Raw genomic sequence first — 21,988 nt, 5'->3', positions numbered from 1 at the left:
ATTTAGTGAGTGGGCTTTTAAAAGTCCTACCACACGCTTTTGCTGGCCTCAAGCTTGCGGTTACGCGCGTGTGCAGGTGCGCAGCTGCCATCTGGCTTTCCTCTCGGCCTTTAGCCGTCGCTCTCCCTCAGAGCCTCCTCTCCGCCCCCTCCCATGCTGCTCTTTCACATCATTTTGAGCGCGAGTGAAAATAGGGCTGTAAATTTTGTCACAGGGCTCATTTTCATTGTTCATCATCATACAGCTTTTATTAGCTCAGCAACGAGCCCCACGGTTGGTTATCAGCATTCAAGGACTCCGGCATGAGAAGCCTCGAGAACAGCGTGCCATGGCAACTCCTCCCGGTCTGGCCTTTGCACCCTAATTGTGGAATTCACATCCCGCCAAAGCCCGCCTCCCCGGCTCTTCCAGCAGGCTCCTTCATGTAAAAGCCCCCCTTCCTCTACTTACAATCACTTGACTGGAAAGGACGTCTGCAAATAGCAGTACACAACACAGTAAAACCAACATGCAGGGATTGGCAATTTAATGAAACGCACAATGTCGGATGTGCAGCTTGGGGCACTGCACGGTCTCTGATATGAGAAGCCTCAAGCACAGCACGCGCTGGCCCTTCCACCCAATCTGGGCATCGCAGCCTAGTCATGGAATCTGCAACCTGCTGAAGTTCCACCCACCGGCTCCTCATGCTGGCTGCTTCACAGAAACAAGCCTCGGCTCTATTTACAGTCACTTGTTTATTTACATGACTGCCATGGGAAAATAAAGACGCTGATCAAAGGGGGTGAATGGAGAGGACCCTGTTGCATTTACTGCTTGTTCTGAATGCCAGTTTCACATTCGTGGCCGCGTCACCTTCATGGCCGCGTGGCCAATGATTGTTTTTTGTGAGCTTGGGAACTGAAGACACTGATTGCTTGATATTTTTATTTAATTTGTAGTATGTTATTTATAGTATGTGACTTTCCTTCCAGCTATCCGCTGCAGAAAGCCTGCATTCTTCCTTGTTTTCGCATTCTCCGTTGTGTATCTCTCCTCTCGTGCTTCTGCTTGTTCCCATGTACGCCTCCCCACCCCCTTCCATGTTGCGCTTGCCCGTATACTTCTCCATGTTGCTTACACCCTCCCCTGTCATTCTGTGCCCCCCTGCCCTCCTGGTTGTTGCTTCCTTGTGTCCCACCATCCACTTGTTGAATCCATGTCCCCCGCCTTCCCTGTGCTACTTCCTTGCCCCTCTGCCCTGCCCATGTTGCTTCCATGACCTCACCAGCCCCCATATTGCGTCTGATCCCCCTGTTGCTTCACCCCATTACTTCTGCTCCTGTTGCTTCCACTTCATTTACACCCACTTAAAAAAAAAAAAATTGTTTTTAGTTATGGATTTGAATTGCTACAGTAACTAAAAAAAAAAGAAAATCTGACTCCTCTTTTTGTAGAGAGGATGCAGACGGCTGTGTAAAAGTTTTTTTGTTTTACTTCAGCCATGCTGCACAGCTTCAATGATGCTGAACAGTGTGGTATTCAACAATTGCCAAAGCCAATAAGTCACAAAGGTGAGACCTAGTGACTTTGCCAGTGTTTGTTGGTGTTGCCTTTATACAATGTTTAGGTTACAGTGTAGCATTGTAACTTCGGACAAGGCGTGCTTGGTTAGGTTGTGATTTAACCTTGTCGCATTCAAAACACAATACGCCCAATAAAATTTGTGCGCTTTTAGTTAAAAACATGAAAATGTAAACAGCCATAAAAGTGGATGTTGTTTCAATTGGAATTTTTTATTTCAAACATTTGGCCACCAAATTTAGGTTGTGGCCTTTTTTTGTTTTTATTTTCTTTATATGGTCTAGGCTTGCAATAAAAAAATTGCCATTTCACTAGATTCCTAAGGCTATTGACTTTGTCAGTGCTTGTTTTTTAATGATAATGCTTCTAGTACATAGACCCAAGTGCAAACAAGCTGTGTGCACCTGTACCATGACAGGTGTGGCACTGCCTTTACTGAGTGGTGAGGCACTGTGCTAGAAGAAAGCTTTAGTGCACCAACACTGGCACTGCAGTCACTTTGCGATGATATATTGTGGTGAAGAGGTGTGTACTGCACCTTCCTCAGTACCATACTCCTGCACTCCTTGGGGCACAAGGTTCGAAGGTGCTTGTATTGTGTAAGTTCTGGCACTACTCTCAATCTTTAAAGGGGCGTTGTGACAGAGGAAAGTTGAGTGGATCAGTTTGGGCACTGCTATCACTGTGAGATGTATCCTGCAAGGTCTATGTTTCCAGTGGAGTCATTTAAAAAAGTTAATATGATGTTGGTGCACAACAATAAGTTCGACAAATGATGGAATCAAGGTAGTTGACCTGTTATTTTAAGAATGGTACATTTGTTTCCTCTAAAGACTAATTGTGTTTCATAAACAATTTTCTTTTTAGCAACAAGGGGGGGAAAGGATGTAGCCTAACGGCTAGGGCGGTGGACTACAAATCTGGGGAACCAGGTTCAAGTCTCAACGACGATGCTCAACATCCAGTGATTCTGGCCAAGTCAGTTAATCTCTCCGTGCTTAAAAAAAATTAATGTGTCCTCATGAAACGCAACTGGTGCTCATGTAAAGCGCTCTGATACCTACATTTCAGGTCAAGTTCGCGGTATATAAAACTTCGAGAAGAAAAAAAAAAAAAAGACATTGATTTATGTGTCAACAGCACTTTGACTTATGTAAACCAACAGTACAATGGTTTTTAAAATCAGTTTGTATCATTTTACCATCTGTTTAGGTCTATGGCACCTCTTGCATCAGCCATTCGAGGTCATCATCAGGACAAAGGAAATAATGCTGTTATCATTTATTGTATTGGTTTGCCAACCTTGATGCTAAACAATTAGACATGAATTACTAAAGTGGGAAGAAAATGTGTGGAGGGGAATCCTTCAACCAGTCTTGGTCGTTAGCTGAATGCGAAAATGCTGAATACGTCTGCGGAACCTTCTATATCAGCTATTAATATATTTTAAATGTGCTTCACCTGATATTCAGTTTGCATAAATGTTATCGGTTTCTTCAGTGGCATCCCTACACTGTTTATGGACGCAGAAAATTCAGGGCTCTCAAATGTAGGAAGCAAGAACGCCGAGCGCTGTTTATGCCAAGGCAGACCTCTTTTACTACAAAGAGCCCTAAGGAAAACTTTGACTCGAGCAACTTGAATTCCGTCCCGTTTATTTTTACTAGGGGGGAAACCACTACGGAAAATCAGCAGAATATTTAACTTAAACAGCACTGCAAAAAAAAAAAATTTTGAAACGCGGTAGTGTCGTGGTTAGAAGTTTGAGACACAGACTTTAATAATGTTTGCTGCGCTCATTTCTACCCTCACTGTTGAAAGTGGTTCACTACAATCAGACTTTCCGCAGCACTGCTCTTTTGCGAATCGCATTTCTCTGTGATTTATATGTGCTTACTTTCACTAAACAAACTTCGCCTCCTATTGATAAGGGGATATTCTGTGGCATGACATACTTTTTTTTTTTTTTAGAATGGTAACCGATCATTACAGTCCGAGTTCCAGTAAAGGTGCAGAAGTTTCAAAATAAACCCCACTTTATATGCAATGAGACCCAGCATTCTAAGTCGGCCACTACATTAACAAGGCAACAGTTTTTTCTTGCCTTTGTTACGCAGACGAGTTTGAACATTCAGTCACAGATTTGTTAAGCACGCAATGGGCATTCATCAAATATTTTTTAAATAAGAAATGTGAATACCTCATAGGACTAGCAGCAGTATCTAGGCTCCGAGATAGGTTAGCGAAAGATCACAGGCACATCAAAAGGGCTGAGGGGGTCAACAAGAATATACATGCTCTACAGCACCCACCCAACGACCAGGAAAGCACTTTTTATACTTTAATGTTTAATATGCTGGCCCTCAGTACACAAGTGGCATATAATAGTTTACTTGCACCTGCTTCCTTCAGACTACAACTCCCCTTCAGGACTAGTTACATTTGCGTCTCTAACTGGATCTGCCCTGAACAGTACCAGTGTATACTTTCTGTCCATCTGTGGATCCCTTTGGCGTGTTACATCCCTCACACCCCAGCACACTGCCCTCCAAGAAGCCTCACTCCTCAATGAAGGGCTGAATGCCAGGGGTTGTGGCAGCGGCGGCTGGTGGATTTTGGAAGTGGTGAGCCTGGGCATACAGCAGCAAACGCCTCAGAGTTCCAAAGCACTCCATAGCACCGAGCTTCAGAATTTGCCAACCCCTGGGCCCTATACCTTCACAGGCTTTCAAATTATCCATGAGCACATACCCTTAAACACGAGCTCAGGCATGCAAGCTAACATACATACTCACACACAGTCCCAGGTACGCACACAAAGACAGTCATACAGACATACTCATGCACTCACCAGCACACAGATAAACACACGCAGGCTGCTAAACACAACAAGCATTGGCATAGCCAATAGGTCACGCCTTTGGGACCTTATAAGTGTTTAACAATGCAACAGTTAATGTTGTTGAACCAAGGATATTGTGCTGCATAACTAAATACTTATAAGGTCCCAAAAGCGAGACTTATTGGCTATGCCAATGCTTGTTTTAAAGTCTGGCTTGACAGCAGAGTTTTCTGCAAAACCCTGTTACCAATTCTTTAAAATATACATAAAGTAGCCTTAGGCTCCACCCAGAGGAGTAATACCCTCTCACCTCAATCTATTGGCTATTTTCTGTTTCGTTACACCTACCAGAAATGCACAAGGGACTATTAAAACCCAAAAGTACAATCATCACTCTGTTGATCACATTCAATTGTTTTTCTCCTACAGAAATCAATCTTTCTTTTGCTACTTTTTTTGTTAAGTTAGAAGACAGGCTTTCATTTGATAAACAGAATTTATGCATGTAAATAGCATTTAGGAATGCACGTGTTTCTTTGCTTTGGGACATGAAAGCCAGACCTTTTTGATTTGCTAATTCTTGTTCTATAATGTGCCCTTCACGAAGGATGTTAATTTTGAAGGTGTTCTGTTTTCTTAATATTGATGCACTGTCATTGTATAAACATTAATACCACTGATAAAAATTACCACAAAGAGGCAAAATTGCAATAATGCATTACCAATAGTGGTTGGAATTTCTTGTGACTGTATATACAGCTCTATACAACTAAGGTAATTATCACCAAGCAATTAAAGATAGACTCACTGGAAGGCATTGTCCATACATCTAGTGGCTAAACAAACAAGCATTTGCAATGCAATAGGTCTCGCATTTGCAAGAGTTTTAGCTCGGCATTGTAAATGATAATGCCTTTTATTTATCCATTTTGAAAGCCAACACATAAATAAAAGGCGTTGTCATATACAATGCCAATAGCTCAAACTCTCGTAAATGCGAGACTTATTGCATTGCAAATGCTTGCCTTTCTATTTATGTGAAGCGATCTGACACTGTAGCTGAAGGTCATGATAACATAAATAAATAAATATATAACAGCTAATATTTAAAAAACAGTCAGTACACAGGTTAGATAACATGCAAAGTACCCTAACAAATTTTTTTTAAACACAGCATAAGCAGAACCAGTAACGCATCACTGAAATAAGCTAGCACACCATTTTGGAAGACATTTTACACAAATATAACTTACACACATGCACACAATAAAAGAAAATGCATACACAGCGCTGTCTAGGCTCGACCTAATGAATGCCTCCGTCTGTATTGCAATGCTCATGTAAAGCGCTCTGATACCTTCAGGTCGAGTTCGCACTATACACATCACTGCCTTATGGACCATCTCCCAGAGGAAAGTTTGAGGGTGGTACCTTTTAGGTCAAAGTCTCCAAGTAACTACTTAGAGTTCATCTAGGAGAACATTGGAGCTGATGCCCAAGTGGCTCATTGAAAAGGGGGTGGTGGGGCACCAAGAAGCGCCCAAAAGCTCAACTGTGAGAGCAGAATAATCGATCCCTCCCTCGGTTTTACAGCGTTTTCCTGACAGCTGTGGTCTTCAGCCCCTACAGCCTCATTGTGAGATGAATATATGTTGCGGCTCTCGCGTGCATGCATCATCCTACTGGAAGTCACATTCTCTTATAGTATAAATGTTCTAATCACCATATAGTACTCAGTCGATGGCTTAAATGCACCTGTGCTCTCTAAAATGTGCACAGCATGAGATAAGGTGCATAGGCGCTCTTATAGGCAGCGCACTCTGGGTCAGATTTACAAGCCCCTTGCGCCACTTTTGTGTCACTTTTAACATGGGAAAAGTGACGCAAAAGTAGCGCAAGGGGCTTGTAAATCTGCCCCTATGTATTCTGATGGGTCCGTGCGAGACTCACAGAGTTTAATTCTATGCTCACTTTGGACGGTAATTTCTGCTTTCACGTTAACCTTCCAGCCGGAAACCTCCCCTGCTCATCCCCCAGGGGGAGGGAAAGTGAGCCGTGTCCTTCCTGCGCCGGACACCCCCCTCTGCACGACCCAACACCAAAGTAGCTCTGCCCTTGTGGGGGCGGTCATTATCGCCAGAGCCATGTGCCCGATTCTGTAAGACTATTGATCTTTTCTGCTTCGGAATTAGAAAGTATGATGTGAACACTGAAGTGTGTGTTTAAACAAAAACGGAGAGGCTGATTGGAAGAAGTTTACACCACCAGCGCCCCTGCTGTATGCTGCATGTTAGTACACGGACAGCACGGAAGACGTGCAACAAAAGTACCGGTGCCAAGCAGCAGCAGCTGCAAATGCACTGTAAGCACTTCCTGTGGTAACACCGAAGTTTCCATAATGAAGGTAATAGTTTATTAAATACACAACCAGCGTGTTAGATAGGCATACTGGTGTTTTAAACAGAAAGAGAGTGCTGAAAGAAAGAACGGCACCCGTGTACATCAAAACAATGTAGCGTAACTTAACTGTAGTTGGTCGGTGCTGCTTCCTCCAAAAACGGAAGTGACGTATCGGATCGTCAGCCAACAATAAGCGAGATAAGAAGAGCTATGCGAGAATTAACCAAGGGCAAGTGTCAGGAGAAATTACCCTCGATATTGTATTTACTATAGGTCTTGCGACAGCGCATGCGCTGTCTATGCTCGACCTAAAAATGTCAGGGGTAAAAATGTACTAATTTCCATAATAAGAGCCTGGTGGTATTATTTTTTTTTAAAGTTACGAAAAAGGTAATGAAATTACAAATACAAAAATACTATTTTGTAACATTCAACAATTACCAATCTTCCAGTTTTGTAAAACAATGCACCTCGGAAGTTATGTTCTCCCGTAATTTGTTTTGTTTAGTGTTTTTCTACAACTCTATGCAGAATGAGTAAGGGGTAACCTACCAAGATTAGCATTATTTCAGATTTATGGGCTAAGTAGGCCTGGGTCAAAATTCCACGTGTTTGCGGAGATTTTTAACATTTTCGCGATAATTTGCGAAAGTGAATTTGGCAAATTCCGCCCAACCCTAGGGCTAAGGAGGTGTGGTGGAGAGCCACCATTTCTCTCAAAGCACTTCACAGAGTTCCTTTGCTTCATAACAGCAGATTCTGAGATACCTGGATAAACCTCATCCCTACGCCATGTGTTTTGCTCTTAGCTCTCACTTCACAATGGAAAGTTTACTGGTCGTTATAGCTGTGGCTCACTTCAACTGCCTTAATTGACATTTTTGTTTGTTGAAGGAATGTATTGATCTGAAGACACTGGCCTTGATCAATCAATCAATCAATCAAAGGCATTTATAAAGCGCACTACTCACCCGGAGGGTCTCAAGGCGCTGGGGGGGGGGGGTCCGCTACTGCTCGAACAACCAGGTCTTGAGCTTCTTCCTGAAGGAGAGGTGGTCTTGGGTCAGGCGTAGTTCGGTGGGGAGGGCGTTCCAAGTCTTGGCGGCCAGGTGGGAGAAGGATCTACCTCCTGTTGTCGCTCTGTGGATGCGGGGGACGGCTGCGAGGGCGAGACTGGTCGAGCGGAGGTGGCGTTTGGGAGCGTAGAAGTTGAGGCGGCTGTTGAGGTAGGTCGGGCCTTGGTTGTGTAGGGCTTTGTGTGCGTGGGTGAGGAGCCGGAAGGTGATTCTTTTGTTGATCGGGAGCCAGTGCAGGTCTCTCAGGTGTCTGGAGATGTGAGTTCGTCTGGGGACGTCGAGGATGAGTCTCGCCGAGGCGTTCTGGATCCGCTGGAGTCTCTTCTGGAGCTTGGCGGTGGTACCGGCGTAGAGGGCGTTGCCGTAGTCCAGTCGACTGGTGACGAGGGCCTGGGTGACTGTTTTCCTGGTCTCGGTGGGGATCCACCGGAAGATCTTACGTAGCATGCGCAGGATGTTGAAACAGGACGAGGAGACGGCGTTGACTTGTCTGGTCATGGAGAGGGAGGAGTCCAGGATGAAGCCCAGGTTGCGTGCGTGGTCTGTCGGTTTGGGTGCGTTGCCCAGGGCAGGGGGCCACCAGGAGTCGTCCCAGGCGGAGGGTGAGGAGCCCAGGATGAGGACTTCCGTCTTGTCTGTGTTCAGTTTCAGGCGGCTGGTCGTCATCCACTCGGCCACGTTTTTCATCCCTTCGTGTAGGTTGGCTCTGGCGGTGGCGGGGTCGTTGGTCAGGGAGAGGATCAGCTGGGTGTCATCGGCGTAGGAGATGATGTTCAGGTTATGTTGGCGTGCGATGGCCGCAAGGGGGCTCATGTAGACATTGAAGAGGGTGGGGCTGAGCGAGGAGCCCTGAGGGACGCCGCAGGTGACTTCCGTGGCTTCTGATCTGAACGGGGGCAGGCGGACTCTCTGTGTCCTTCCGGTGAGGAAGGAGATGATCCATTCCAGTGCCTTCTCCTTGATCCCGACGTTGCTGAGGCGCTGCACTAGGGTGCGGTGGCAGACAGTGTCGAATGCCGCGGAGAGGTCCAGGAGGATGAGGGCCGCTGTTTCTCCGTTGTCCAACAGGGTTCGGATGTCGTCTGTGGCAGCGATGAGGGCGGTCTCGGTGCTGTGGTTGGCCCGGAAGCCTGACTGGGAAGGGTCGAGGGAACCAGTCGTCTCGAGGAAGGCTGCCAGTTGCTTGTTGATGGTCTTCTCGATGACTTTGGCAGGAAACGGGAGGAGCGAGATGGGGCGGTAGTTCTTGAGTTCGGTGGGGTCCGCCGTTGGTTTCTTTAGTGGAGCGCTGAGTTCGGCGTGCTTCCAGCTCTCAGGGAAGGTGGCGGTGTTGAGGGAGGTGTTGATGATGTCCCGCAGGTGGGGTGCGATGACAGCGTCGGCCTTGTTGAAGATGTGGTGAGGGCAGGGGTCGGTTGGGGAACCGGAGTGGATGGAGTTCATCGTGCTGATGGTGTCTTCGAGGTTGATCGGTGTCCAGGCGTTGAGGGTGGTGGTGGGGGGCGTTGGTTTGGTCGTGGGGAGCGTTGGTTGTGTTCTGAAGCTGTTGTGTATGTCAGCGATCTTGTTGTGGAAGTAGGAGGCGAGGGAGTTGCAGAGGTCTTGCGATGGGGTGATGTCGTTGGTTCCGGCGTTGGGGTTGGAGAGCTCTCTGACGATGTTGAAGAGTTCCTTGCTGTTGTGTGCGTTGTTGTCCAACCGGTCCTTGAATGCTGTTTTCTTGGTGGCGTGGATCAGTTGATGGTGCCTTCGGGTGGCGAGCTTGAGGGTAGTCATGTTGTCCGGCGTTGGGTCTCTTCTCCATGCTTTCTCGAGGGCTCGGCAGTTCTTCTTGGAGCTCTTGAGTTCGTCGGTGAACCAAGGGGCCTTCTTGCTTCCGGGTCTGCTGGGTGGGGTCCTCAGGGGGGCGAGCTCGTCCGCGCAGGTGGAGATCCATTTCGTGAGGTTGTCGGCGGCTTGGCTGGGGTTCGGTGAGCTGGCGGGAGGGTGCTGGCTCAGGGATGTGGTGAGTTGTTCGGCTGTGATCTTGTTCCAGCTTCTTCGTGCGGCCTGTTGCTGGTGGTGGTGGACCGTGGTTCTTTTGAAGGTGAAGTGGATGCAGCTGTGGTCCGTCCAGTGGAGTCCAGTGGCGTGGCTGAAGGAGATGTCTTTGCTGGACGAGAAGATGGCGTCGAGTGTGTGTCCGGCGAGGTGGGTGGGGGTGGTCACCAGCTGCTTGAGTCCGAGGGTGGCGAGGTTGTCAAGCAGGGTGGTGGTGTTGCGGTCGTTGTTGTTCTCCAGGTGGAAGTTGATGTCCCCGAGGAGGATGTAGTCGGCCGAGGGGAGGGCGTGCGGGCTGATGAAGTCGGCGATGTCTTCGCTGAATTGAGTGCGTGGTCCCGGGGGTCGGTAGATCAGGGTGCCTCTGAGGGTGGTCTTGGGGTCGGTGTGGATCTGGAAGTGCAGGTGTTCGGCGGATGTCAGGGTGTTGTCGGCGTTGGTCGAGATACGGATGGTGTCTCTGTGGATGATTACAAGTGCCCTGGTATTGCTGTGATACGCTTTGCACTCAATAAACAGTAATACCCTGGATGTCATTATTTATTGACTGTGATCAATATTGCCACTTGCAGGTTTCTGTATTAAAATGGGGACTGACATGCAGATTTAGATGCTTGTGATACCAGAATCGACTTCACTATATTTCCTGGATCTTTTTATCCTAGTAAATATCAAATATAATATATATTATAAGTAATATAAGAAAATGGGGGAGTACATTGAGAGCATTTCTTAAGATAGAGGGGGGCTGAGTGTGGGATCTCTGTATAAGATCAGGATTAAGGTCCCTGAAAGAGCACATGATGTATGAGCAGCACAAAATAGTAAAGGAAGGAGGAAGAGAGGCGAGAGAAAAGATGGGGGTGAGGTTAGAAAGAATTGATTCTCCTTTTGGCCAACTGTTCCTAGAACACAGTTTTTCTGTCTAGCTTGATTTTGTGGTCATACCATGAGGACATTAAAGTTGAGTTAGTGAGATGGTTGTTCAGAGTGTTATCGACTCACAGGAGGGTGGAGGCAATGTCAGCGATTATGGAGAGTGAGTGGGCCTGGGGTAGTTTCTGGAGGCTTCTGATGGTAAGGGTGGAGCTCAGAGGTAGGGGAGATAGTAAGTGGGATTCAATACTGAGCCACGGAGGGAAATGGTCATCCGCCTCTCTAAAGCACCTGTTGCCTTGAGCTGCTAAAAAAGCTTGTTTGTATCTGTCAAAATCAGGCATATTCAAGCCTTCCCGCTTCTTGTTCAATTTAAGGGTGGGAATGGCAATCCTGGCTCTTTTCCCTTACCAAAAGAAATCCGAGATATGCTTGTCCATGGCTTTAAAGAAGGTGGTGGACAGATTTATGGTAGGCATGCTCGAGAGGAAGTTGGTTAGTGGTGCAATTATCCTTTTCTCTGTTTCTGTCCTACCCCACCATGTTAAGTGTTTGTGTAACCATGAATTTGGCAGATCTTTGATATTGGTAAGTGCTTTGTTTTTGTTAATCGTGAGGGAGGATTGAAGATCTTTCCCGAACAAGATGCCAAGGAATTTAAGTGCAACAGGTTGCCATTTCAGGTCAGAGTGGCCCCGAATCGAGGGGAAGTTCTCTGTTTTGGAACGTTTAAGAGTACAGCCAAAAACTTGAGAATATTTTTAGATTTCGGACCTAATGTGAGGGATTGCTGTGTCTGCATCTTTAGTGAAGATTAGCACGTCATCAGCGTAGGCCGCAACTAGTTGCCTGCCTGATTTGAATTGTACATCTTTAATGTTATTCTGTTGCAGGGAAGAGAGGAGGGATTCGATTACTAGAAGGAATAGGATCTGGGAGAGTGGACATCCCTGTCCGGTGCCCTGTTCCAAATAAAATAAGTGGGACAGGCTACTATTTATTCTGACCTTTGTCACTGGTTCTGCCTAGAGTACTATGACCATATGGATGAAATCCTTGCCTAGGTGGAATTTGCCTAGCAACTCCGGTAAAAAAAATTCCAGGAAAATGTATCAAAGGCTTTTTTCGCACCAAGAGCAATCGCTGTGGTGGGGGTGCAATGAACGAGCCATTTCAAGTGCATGGCAGAAGACCCTGATGTTATTTGCAGCCGGTCTGCCTTGAAGGAATCTAGTTTGGGATGGGCCAATAAGATATGAAATCACCTTCTCTAATCTCCATGCCAGGATTTTGGAATATAATTTGCAGTTTATATTGATTAATGATATTGGTGTATCGTTTTTGACATCCAGGGTGTCTTTGCCCTCTTAAGGGATAACAACTAAAGTGGCTTCAGAGCCTGAGCCAGAGATGTGACCCAGGGAGGCATATGATTGAAAGAGGGAAAGGAGTGGGTCAGATAGAAGCAGTAGCGGCTCGTGGAGGGAGTGCCGCAGGGCGGTGGGGCGGGACGGGGGTGGGGCAGAGCGGGGGTAGTAAACTCTGGCTCATGGCCGACCGGAGTAATGTAAGTAAATAAATAAATAAAACTAATTTCGTTGCGCGCTGAAACGCATTTGGCGTTTCAGCGCGCGCAATTAAATTCATTTATTTATTTACTTACATTACTCCGGTCGGCGGTGAGCCGGAGTTTACTACCGCCCACCCTACCCCTCCCCCGCGGCATTCCCTGCGCGAGCAGCTACTGGATGGAAGATCAGGGAAAGTTTTGTAGAACTTCACAGAATACCTATCTGGGCCCGGAGCCTTCCCTGATGTGAGGGAATTGATGGCGTAAAAAATTTCCTCCATGGTGATCAGGGCATTGAGAAGGAGTCTTCTAAAGAGGCTAGTGATAGCATACAAGAGTTCTCCGGGTTGAGGGTTGCACTTGGAGTGTATAGATCAGAATTAAAGTTATGAAAAACCTCCAGGATCTTCTGTGGGGCGATGAGAGTTTGTTGTTGATGGCTGAGGTGATGGTTCTGTTTTTAGATTATTTTAGATAGTTTGCTAGGGCCTGTCTCTCCTCCTTGGATATATCCACCCATTTCTGCACTCTTTTGCTTAGTATTTGATTATATTCTAATTGTAGTTTTCACAATTTAGGGACGTCCTAAGAGCCAGTGGAGTGTCTGATGGATTCATTTAAGGTTTTAATCTCTGATTCAATTAAGTCAAGGAATTTATTCCAGCATTTGTTTCTGGCTGCCGATAGGTTCATCAACATGCCTTTAAGACAGACTTTCAAGGCATCTCACCTAATCGAGTCTGAGGTAACCTCTGGTTTGTTTTCTTTCAGGAATTGGCATATTGCTGTACTGATCTTGGTTTAGAGATCTCATCCTCCATGAGGGCGTCATAGAGTCGCCATATTTTCAGGGGGTGGCTGTACATCAGTGAGGGTGAGGTCTAGTGATATACATGCATGGTCACTGATTATTATGGGTCGATTTTGGTATGAGTGAGCAAGCATTTTGTCTATTAACATGTAGTCGATTCTAGTGAGGGTGTGATGGGAAGAGGCGTAAAATGAGTAGTCGCTACCAGAGGGGTTGAATAGTTTCCAGATGTCAACTAAGTTGTTGTTTTTACACAATAGTTTAAATTGTTTATAGGAACTACTACCAGGGAATTTGTGTGAAGAGAGTCTATCTAGGACACCGTCCATTGGCAGATTAAAATCCCCCCTTCTACAATGATACCTATGGTCTCTGGGATTTCTGAGATACATTTGTCAAATTACTTTCAGAAGTCGACCAAGTTATTGTTCGGTGCATAGACATTTACAATGCCAAAGGTTTTTTTAGATTCTTGTAATCAATCAGCATCCATGGTGGTCATGTGTGTGTGATAGAATGTTAATTTCGGAATTTCTAGAGAGCAAGGTGATAACCCTGTTTTTTTTATCTACAGCTGGAGAAAGTGAGGTGTCAGCGACCCAAGGGCAATAGAATCTGGCATCTTTAGGGGACTCTATATGAGTCTCTTTAAACAGAATTATCTCCTTCAGTTTATTGCAGTAGTCAGCAATTGATTTTTGCCTTATTGGGTGTGAGAGTCCCTTTGGGGCAGATTTATGTTGCACTTGCGCCACTTTTGCGCCGCCGTTGCGTCACTTTTGTGACGCAGCAGCGGCGCAAATCCTGCGCCATGGTGCGGGGTATTTACAACGTGACGCATCTGGGAGATGCGTCACGTTGTAAAGCCCTGCGCCACATGTAGGCGTTCCAGGGCAGGTGGGGGCGTTCCGGCGCAGGAACGCCTCCTAAAAGTGGCTGAGTGAAATCTACAAGATTTCACTCAGTCACTTTTAGGCCCATGCTGCGTCAAAACCCTGCGCCTGCTTGAAGCAGGCGTAAGGATTGACGCAGCATTGTACAGATAGGGCCCCCTAGAACATTGCTGGAGCTGCGTCGCGCTTGCGACGCAACTCCAGCAATGCGCCACTTTTACGGCACAGATGCGTCACGCATCTGTGCCATTTTTGCCCCATGGTGCGCCGCATTATAAATGCGGCGCATCCATGGTGGCGCAGCTGTGGCGCATATTAACTGGCGCATCCCTGCTGATATGCAGGGATGCGCCAGTTATCATAAATCTGCCCCTTTGTGTTTAGTGAGATGATTTTAAGGTCAGCCATCTGTTAGTAGTGTAGTGGTACATTTATAGATGGGGCGATGTAGGGGAGCAAGAAAATGAGAGTGATATCCCTATGAGTTAGGGCCTCTACTATAAGGAGCATATGTGATGTTTTGTCCGTATGAGTACAGTAAACCTGTAGAGAACAATGTTGTGTATGGAGAAATGCATGGGTGATGCAGTGACGAGGCATATCTGTGATAAAAATGTTATAATGCATATATAGTATAGGCTGTGCATGTAGCACTAAGATAATGGTCACGGGTGGGGATATAAGCAGCTGCAGTTGCAAAGCACAAACGTACCCTGGACAGTTGTACGGAGAATTGGTTTGAAACGAGACCTGCCAGAGATAGTGGAGGCTGAGAGAGAGCGGGGGAAAGCAAGAAAGAGAAGAGGAAGAGAAATAAAACAGAACAATACAAAAGCCCTGGAACTAACCCACTCACCACCCTTGCTCTGAAATGCAGACAGCCGCATTTCCTCACCCTATTTTGAGTAGAATAGAGGAAAGCCGCGAGGAGGCCAAGCCTCAACAGCAGCAGTCATCACTCCATCAAATGGATGGTATTAACTTTCCAATTTAGTAAGCTTGTTAATGGGCGAAGTACAGGCAGATGAACATACAATGCAGTAAATAATAAAACCTGAAAGGAAAACAGATGTGGCTGTCATATGGATGGATTGGTAAGTGAATGACATTGGTAGCCTCCCCTGAAGGGTTACGAGCTCTTGGAGTAAGTACATTATTGCTTGTGTAATAGATTCTTGTTTAAGTAACAACGTCAGTTCGTTATTTGTTGCTCCATATGTCAATGGTTGTTTACAAGTGCTGAGCGATTGGGACTGAGCTACTTGAGAGTGCACAGGCTGTGAGCTTAGGCTCTGTTAGCTAGGAGACCAGTGTTAGATGACTATTGTGTAAGCATAGAGATTTCTGATCTATCGGATTCCAACGTAGATCTAGTAATTTGGAGTGCAACGGAGGTCAAGAGCTAGATGGTAGTGGAGCAAAAGGGACAGGGTCAGGCATCCATCCCAATTTGAGGGGAGGTTTCTATGAAGGCTTGAAGGTTCACAGAGGAACTGAAGAACATTGCTTTGCCCTTAAAGTAGATACGACATTTGGCTGGACCAGCGAAGCAGAAAGGAATATTACGGTCTCTCAGCACTTGACAAAGTGCCAGGAAGCCTTTCCTTGTGGAAACAGACTCTTTGAAGTAAACCTGGGCAACTGAGATTCGGATCCATTCCCATGAATTCCTCATCTGAGCAAGAATAGCTCCTGTTTGGTGATAGCACAAAGGTTGAAAGATCATTGTTCTTGGGGCAAGAGGGGCTTCCGGATGCAGAGCTCAGTGATTTTCCTGACGGGATCCTGATTGCCTGTCTAATTTCAAAGTCGTTCTTGAAGATGATGCCAAAGGTGCAGGGGATCCATGACTCCAGGAATTCGGTGCAGGAGTTGGTGTCATTTTCAACATTCTCTGGCAGGCCGAAGATGTATAGATTCCCTCCATGGTTGTGATCTCAAAGCTCGGAGAGATCTCCTGTCATTTGCTTCATTGAGTGACATGAGTAGCCCATGCGTCTTAGAGCCGAGAAGTTAGAATCTTCCAGTAAAGCTGATTATAGACTCAAATTCAGTTAGTCTTTCTGAGATGCCCTTAAGGGCATCGCGGATGGCTTGGATTTCGTGGTGCTTGACGTCAGTGTTACTTTTAGTGTCTTGCCCCAGGTCGTGGAGCACCCAAAGACTTTGTATGAGGACTTCAATGTTGGCAGACATGTCCCCTTTAGTTTTGATCGGAGATTGTGGGACTGGGGAGGTCTGGTTTGGGCCGTTTATGTGAAGCCTTATTGTTGTCAGGGTCTTTGTTGTCTTTTGATTCTCTTCCTTTGTGGTCAGCCATCGTGAATTGAAAGTAGGTAAACGTAATAGTTTGTAGGGGTATGAGCACGAATCCAGGGTCCACGAGTCCAAAAGCGTGATTGCACTACATTAAGCGATGGCTGAGATGCTAGAGAAGAGGCAATTCCCTCGTAGTTCCCTGCGCGCTATTGCCTGCGAGCAGAAGATCAGAAGTTAATAGACCCCAATAAGTGTGGATGTGTGGACACGGAGACAGGCGTGATGAGAGGATAGCTCCAATTGACAAGTGGGCCTTTTCTGTAACAGAGCTACTGCAGAGCACTGACCTCATAGAAGCTGGCAGTATCCTGGGGGAATAACAATCAACAATGAGCGTATCCTTTAGCCTTTAGTCATTAATCTTTCCTTTAATCTTTTTATCCTTTATACTTTTATCCTTAACCTTTCCTTTAATCTTTTTATCCTTTTATCCTTTATTAAACATCCTTTAATCTTTCTTTTATCCTTTATCCTTTAGCCATAGCAGAGAGACTTCCTTTAAGTCTATGGATTTTTACCTATGCTTTAGGTAATGAGCAGTAAGCCTTTACTTCAGCAGTGAGCCTTTCCATTGGAGCGTGCTGGCCATATGGGGACTGACGTTAGCCTGGGCCCATAGAGGACATCAATGAGCCAAGCAGAGCAGAACAGAGTAACACGCTGTGGCTGGCTGCTCATAGCACAGATTCCTCTGCGAGTGGCAGAAAAGGTGCCGCTGGCATCTTGAAGTCAGGCATTGTGTGTGGAACGGCGAGGCGGGCGCAGTATGGCCTTGGTATTCTGCAGACTGCGGTTTAGTCCCTGGCTCTTTGAAGGTGCAGTGCAATGTTGCTAATACTTGTTGGTAGAGCTGAAAAGCAGATGGGCTGTCCTGGTGGACTGAGTGGAGGTAGAGGTGAACTGGTGAATGAGGGATCGCTGAGGGCCGATTAGGCCGCTTGATGTCATCTTGTGGTCTTTCTTGGAGGCTGGGTGCAAATCTCAATGATTACAATATATTGGTCAGAGTAATAGCCCGATTTTGTATGAGAATGTTACTGCGGGCATACAGTTAAGAAAAGGCTTTGGGGATGCGTTGCTGTAATTAGGTTATGCCGCGGGAGGATGCCTTGCGACCAACATGAGTCACTTATCCGTAGTTGCATGCCTCATGGCAGAGCAGGCGTGCAGACATGCGTTGCATGGTAGAAGCGAGCCTCACTGCAAGGAGCCGATGCCGTGGGTGTGCTGGGTATTCCATGTAAATAATTAGGCCACCTGTAGTCGGAACATCTAGCTAGGGCAAAAGCAGCAGTAGAGTAACATTCGCTGAAGAAGTGGTCGCCATCTTGGGGTGCCTCGTTGCCGGGAGTCTAGAGTAGAAAATTGGGATCACGGACAGTCCTGGCGGCGTCTTTTTGTCTGTGGCAGAGGTATGGATAACCTGTGCTGTATTGCATAAGACAGGGCACTTCTTCTGTCATGATGGCGCATGATGAGAGTGGATGGAGTACGGAGGTTAGAGATGATGGCAATCTTCACTACTTCACAAATATTTCATGAGTGGGAAACTTTTCCTTCAAAAACGTTTTGGGTTGGAGTGAGTCTAGAGAATGTTCTGCTCCAGCCTGCGAGACTGCAGGTCAGTTTCAGCAGCTGTGCAGCCAAACTTTTTTTAAACTATACATGGATGTGAGCGTTTCAGCTTTCCAACTTCGCAGAGCGTTGATATAAAAAAAAAACTAGGGGAACCTACCTTTTATTATGTTTATGCATCAACAGTAATAAACAGATGACTTGGTTTAACCTTGTTTTGGACAGTGCGTTTGACCTGGAATTCTGAAGGAAGCAGTGTTTCCTTATGTAGTGCCTATGTCTAAACAAGCTTTTTAAAAGAGGAGTCCTTACTGCCATGCTTCCTTTAAGACTACATGCACTCTCGAAAAATAAATAACAATTATGCCTTAGGTGGCACGTGCTGGTCAGAGTACAATGGTTTGTAAAAGAGGTCAGGATCTTTTTCTGAACACTTGATTGTCCAAAACGTTCTAGCACTGACAGGACCAGTATAGAGTGACAATATTAAAAGATACTAGGGGGCTATTAACAAACTGCATTTTGTAGTAATTTTAGTAGTACTCCAATAGTATTACTGAAGTAAATGACACCCATGGAGGTTTCGACCCCACCAACTTTTTTCTCTGTGGAGCGCTCCGAATTAACTGCGGAATCACAACACACACGTAAGAATGTGTTTTAGTGGCAATGCGGGAAAGACAGAAGGGAGTGGTTGAAAAATGGGGGATACTTATGACTAACGGGAAGGAGTTTAGGCAAGGTAGTTGGGATTTAGGGAGAGAAGTGCACCTACGCACAAAAGCAGAAGCGTATTGCTATTCAGAAGTTGTACTTCTAAAGTTATTACAGCCACAAAAGGACATAAAACAGTGGTTATGTACTCCAGCTCTGAGCTGATGTAAATCAAGCATCACACATGACCACTTACTGGTGCCTCAACACCCTCCCATAGACAATTACTGAGACAGGGACTTAAAAAACCCCGTGTGAAATTAAATTATTTTAACTACTTAGAAATATAAATATATTAATGTTAAAAATATATCAAACATCTATTATTTAATCATAAAATGTTTTAATAACATTTTGAATAGATAAATGAATGTAGCACTTTTTATTAAACTATAAATAAATTGCTTTTAATTACTTCTATACATTTTGTAATAATGATTAATGTGTGATAACATATTCTTTTTAGTTTATGTGAATTGAATGTTTTAATTTCAACCAGTAGAATATTTTTTATTTATTTTAATATATTATAAGTAATGAAAGATTGAATTCAAAATTAAGTTAATAGTGCTGTAGAGTTTTTTCTTTTGTTCTACATTTAAAATAAATATATACATTTACTATATAATATTATTTAACATAAAAAAAAAAATTCTCTAGGTAAAAAAACTTTTTTTTAAAACTTTTCCTTATAATTTACCATAGGGAGACTCTGCAGTCAGTTGTTTTAATAAGGCTTTCTGCTGTTTGCTGTTGTTCACCCTTAAGCCAGACCCATGTGTTAAGGATTTGATAGTAAAGTTGTTACAAAACCTGCCGACCAACAGGTCATGACTCAACTGCTAAAGAGGAGACTTTGCTTCACTTCACAGTGTAGCTTTTAGGTTTTTTTGGGATGTTCAAACCTCAGAAGAAAGTGACTGATGTTTTTATTGGTTTTATTCGGCATAGTCATACTTTCCGTTCCTTTCAGTTTAGCAATACATTATTGTTTTTGCAATATTTGCACACTGGAGTCATTACTGTATTCCTTCCAATGGCATTTATGTTGTTCATCTTATTTTGCTATACATTTATTGCCTATGTTTTCATTGTGGGTTGTATTTTGAGTACCATTAAAATTAGTAACAAAAAATAAAAGGGGGGAGTTGGCAGCTCTCTCAGCTTTATGCTTTGCTGTATGTCAAACTTCTGAAGTGTGTGTCTATGCTACCTGCCCATTTAGTGTTTTCCTTCATGTGTCCTTAAAATTACTCTGCTAGTTTTGGCAGTTTAAGATGGCGATTAAGTGCTCATTTTTCAATATGTGGATGTTTGTTATGGCCTGAAATAGGTGGCGGGGAGTTCCAGGTGTAGGAAGAAAGCTGAGAAAGGTGTTCCTTCCCTGTCATGAGGGGGAGGGTGCTTGTTCTAGGGTATCAGACATCGTTTTCGGTGTTGATGATTCTGCCAGTTCATCCAAGGACTGGATTATATCTGCTTTTCTAGTCCCCCTTTCTTCTATGTGTAGAACTGCCCCTTCTATTTCAGCTCCATGTTTCACCTATTTACAGTTTTCTAGGATAGGTGCAGCGGTGGCTTTCCGGTTCATGGCAATATGTCTTCTTGCACGTATTAGCATTAAGTTGATAAATTTGCTACCTTCCTTGGATTCCCCATTAAGTTAAAACCAACAGCCCTCTCTGCTAGTAACTTGGTAATCTCTTCAGTTATTTTTCCCTAATAGTGAAATGCAATCCGGCTTTCCCAAGTGAGGTAATAGAATTGTGCTTCTACGTGGTTACCTCTTTGACATGCCACATTAGGATTTGCATACATTTTTGCAATTTTTGTCTGAGGGTGAGAATGATTTGTTGAGGTTGTAATAGTGTATTTTTTCAGAACTGTTTCTCTACATGTTTTAGGGATGTTTCAGATTACCAGTCCTGGTGTATAGTTCGGTGATCCTTGCTACATTCTGTGCTGTCCAGTTTTCCAAAGCGCTCATCATTTCAGCATTAGGTACACTTTTCTATAGTCCCACAATTTGTATGTTATTTTTCCTGGATCTGCCTTCCATGTCTTTGGCGCTATATTCAAGGAATCAGATCCATCTGGCCACTTCCATTATCAGCTTTCGCATGGAGAAAAAGTCTAGTTTCAGGAAGGGTCATGTACTTGCATTGTTTTTATCCTGTCAGACTATTTACGTTTATGATCCCTGGGGAGGTTTCCATCCACTATCACTGAATCAATCTTGCTTTCAAGTGTTTTTCTGGTGGATACAATTGCCTCCAGTCTCCTGTTTCGTCTTTCTGACATCACAGATTGGGATGAATTGTTATCCTTCTTTAGCATTGTTGCGTCAGTCTCTGGTATGTTCGTTTGATCTTGCAGGATTCTGCAGGCTCCCAGCAATTAATTACCTACTGTTTTCCCATGATGATCTTTGTAATCTTGGAAAAATTGCAATCTGTATATCTGAGGTCTTTATCTGTTACCTAGCTCTTTTTACCAGCTGTAACTTGCAAATGTTATCATACTTTAGGTCCCATTCGGATAAGCTATATATTGCTCCGTGCCTTCTGATTCTGTAGGATCAGAGGCGTGTAGTCACTCTTTTAAAGTAATTAGTGCTTGTGCTTGTTTTTGGCATTCCCTGGCATTTTCGTGCATTGTGTGTGTCAGTTTGAGGCTGATGGTAGTTCTCTGTTTGTGTCGTGGATTGTTGTGGTTGCTGCTTTGACACCACTACAGCCAAATCAGAATCATGTGCTGTGTTATTGGGGGGCAGTTTGGTTGTATTACAATACCACACCCAAACCTACCTCAGGGAATCTTCATTTGTCCCCCCAGTGAGAGGAAGGAGAGCAGTCTGAGCAGACATGAACAGTGGGGGGGAGAGTCCACATATACATGGCAAAGCACTACCCACTTACAGCTCCTCTTTTACCTCCAACCACAAGTGCTCCAGTATCCTTGTAGTCTGCACTATCACTTCTCATCAGCCAACCACCCTTGGATTTCGGTTCAGTGTGCCTCTGGCGGTTCAGTGACAGGGGTCTGAGACTCTCTCTGCGTTCCATTCATTAGTGTGTGCTGTTTCTTCATCGCAAGATGGCCACCATTATGGTGCATGGCTCTTTCGCTCCAAAGATCCACTCCCAGATCTCGGTCTTCCTTAGCTGTGTTTGCTCTCATTTTTAGCTGTTCAGGTACCTCAGTTGATTCCTCCTATCAGTGCAAGTTTACGGTCCTTCATCTTTCCCCTCAGGATTTTCTTTTCCTTTCAGGCCAGCAGGTTGCTTCAACAGCGAGCATCCAAGGCCA

At 45.0% G+C, this 21,988-nt stretch overlaps 1 protein-coding gene across 1 annotated transcript in view; it reads right to left on the bottom strand.

Moving 5' to 3' along the window:
* Positions 1 to 21,988, bottom strand: part of HIVEP3 (HIVEP zinc finger 3) — a 1,736,279-nt gene that overhangs the window by 900,365 nt on the left and 813,926 nt on the right. The gene's annotated exons all lie outside the window — the stretch shown is intronic.

The sequence above is a fragment of the Triturus cristatus genome, chromosome 3_1 (assembly GCF_964204655.1).
Source record: "Triturus cristatus chromosome 3_1, aTriCri1.1, whole genome shotgun sequence".
Taxonomy (NCBI): Eukaryota; Metazoa; Chordata; class Amphibia; order Caudata; family Salamandridae; genus Triturus; species Triturus cristatus.
The sequence above is the reverse complement of the archived record's forward strand: the minus strand, read 5'-3'. Positions and strand labels throughout refer to the sequence as shown.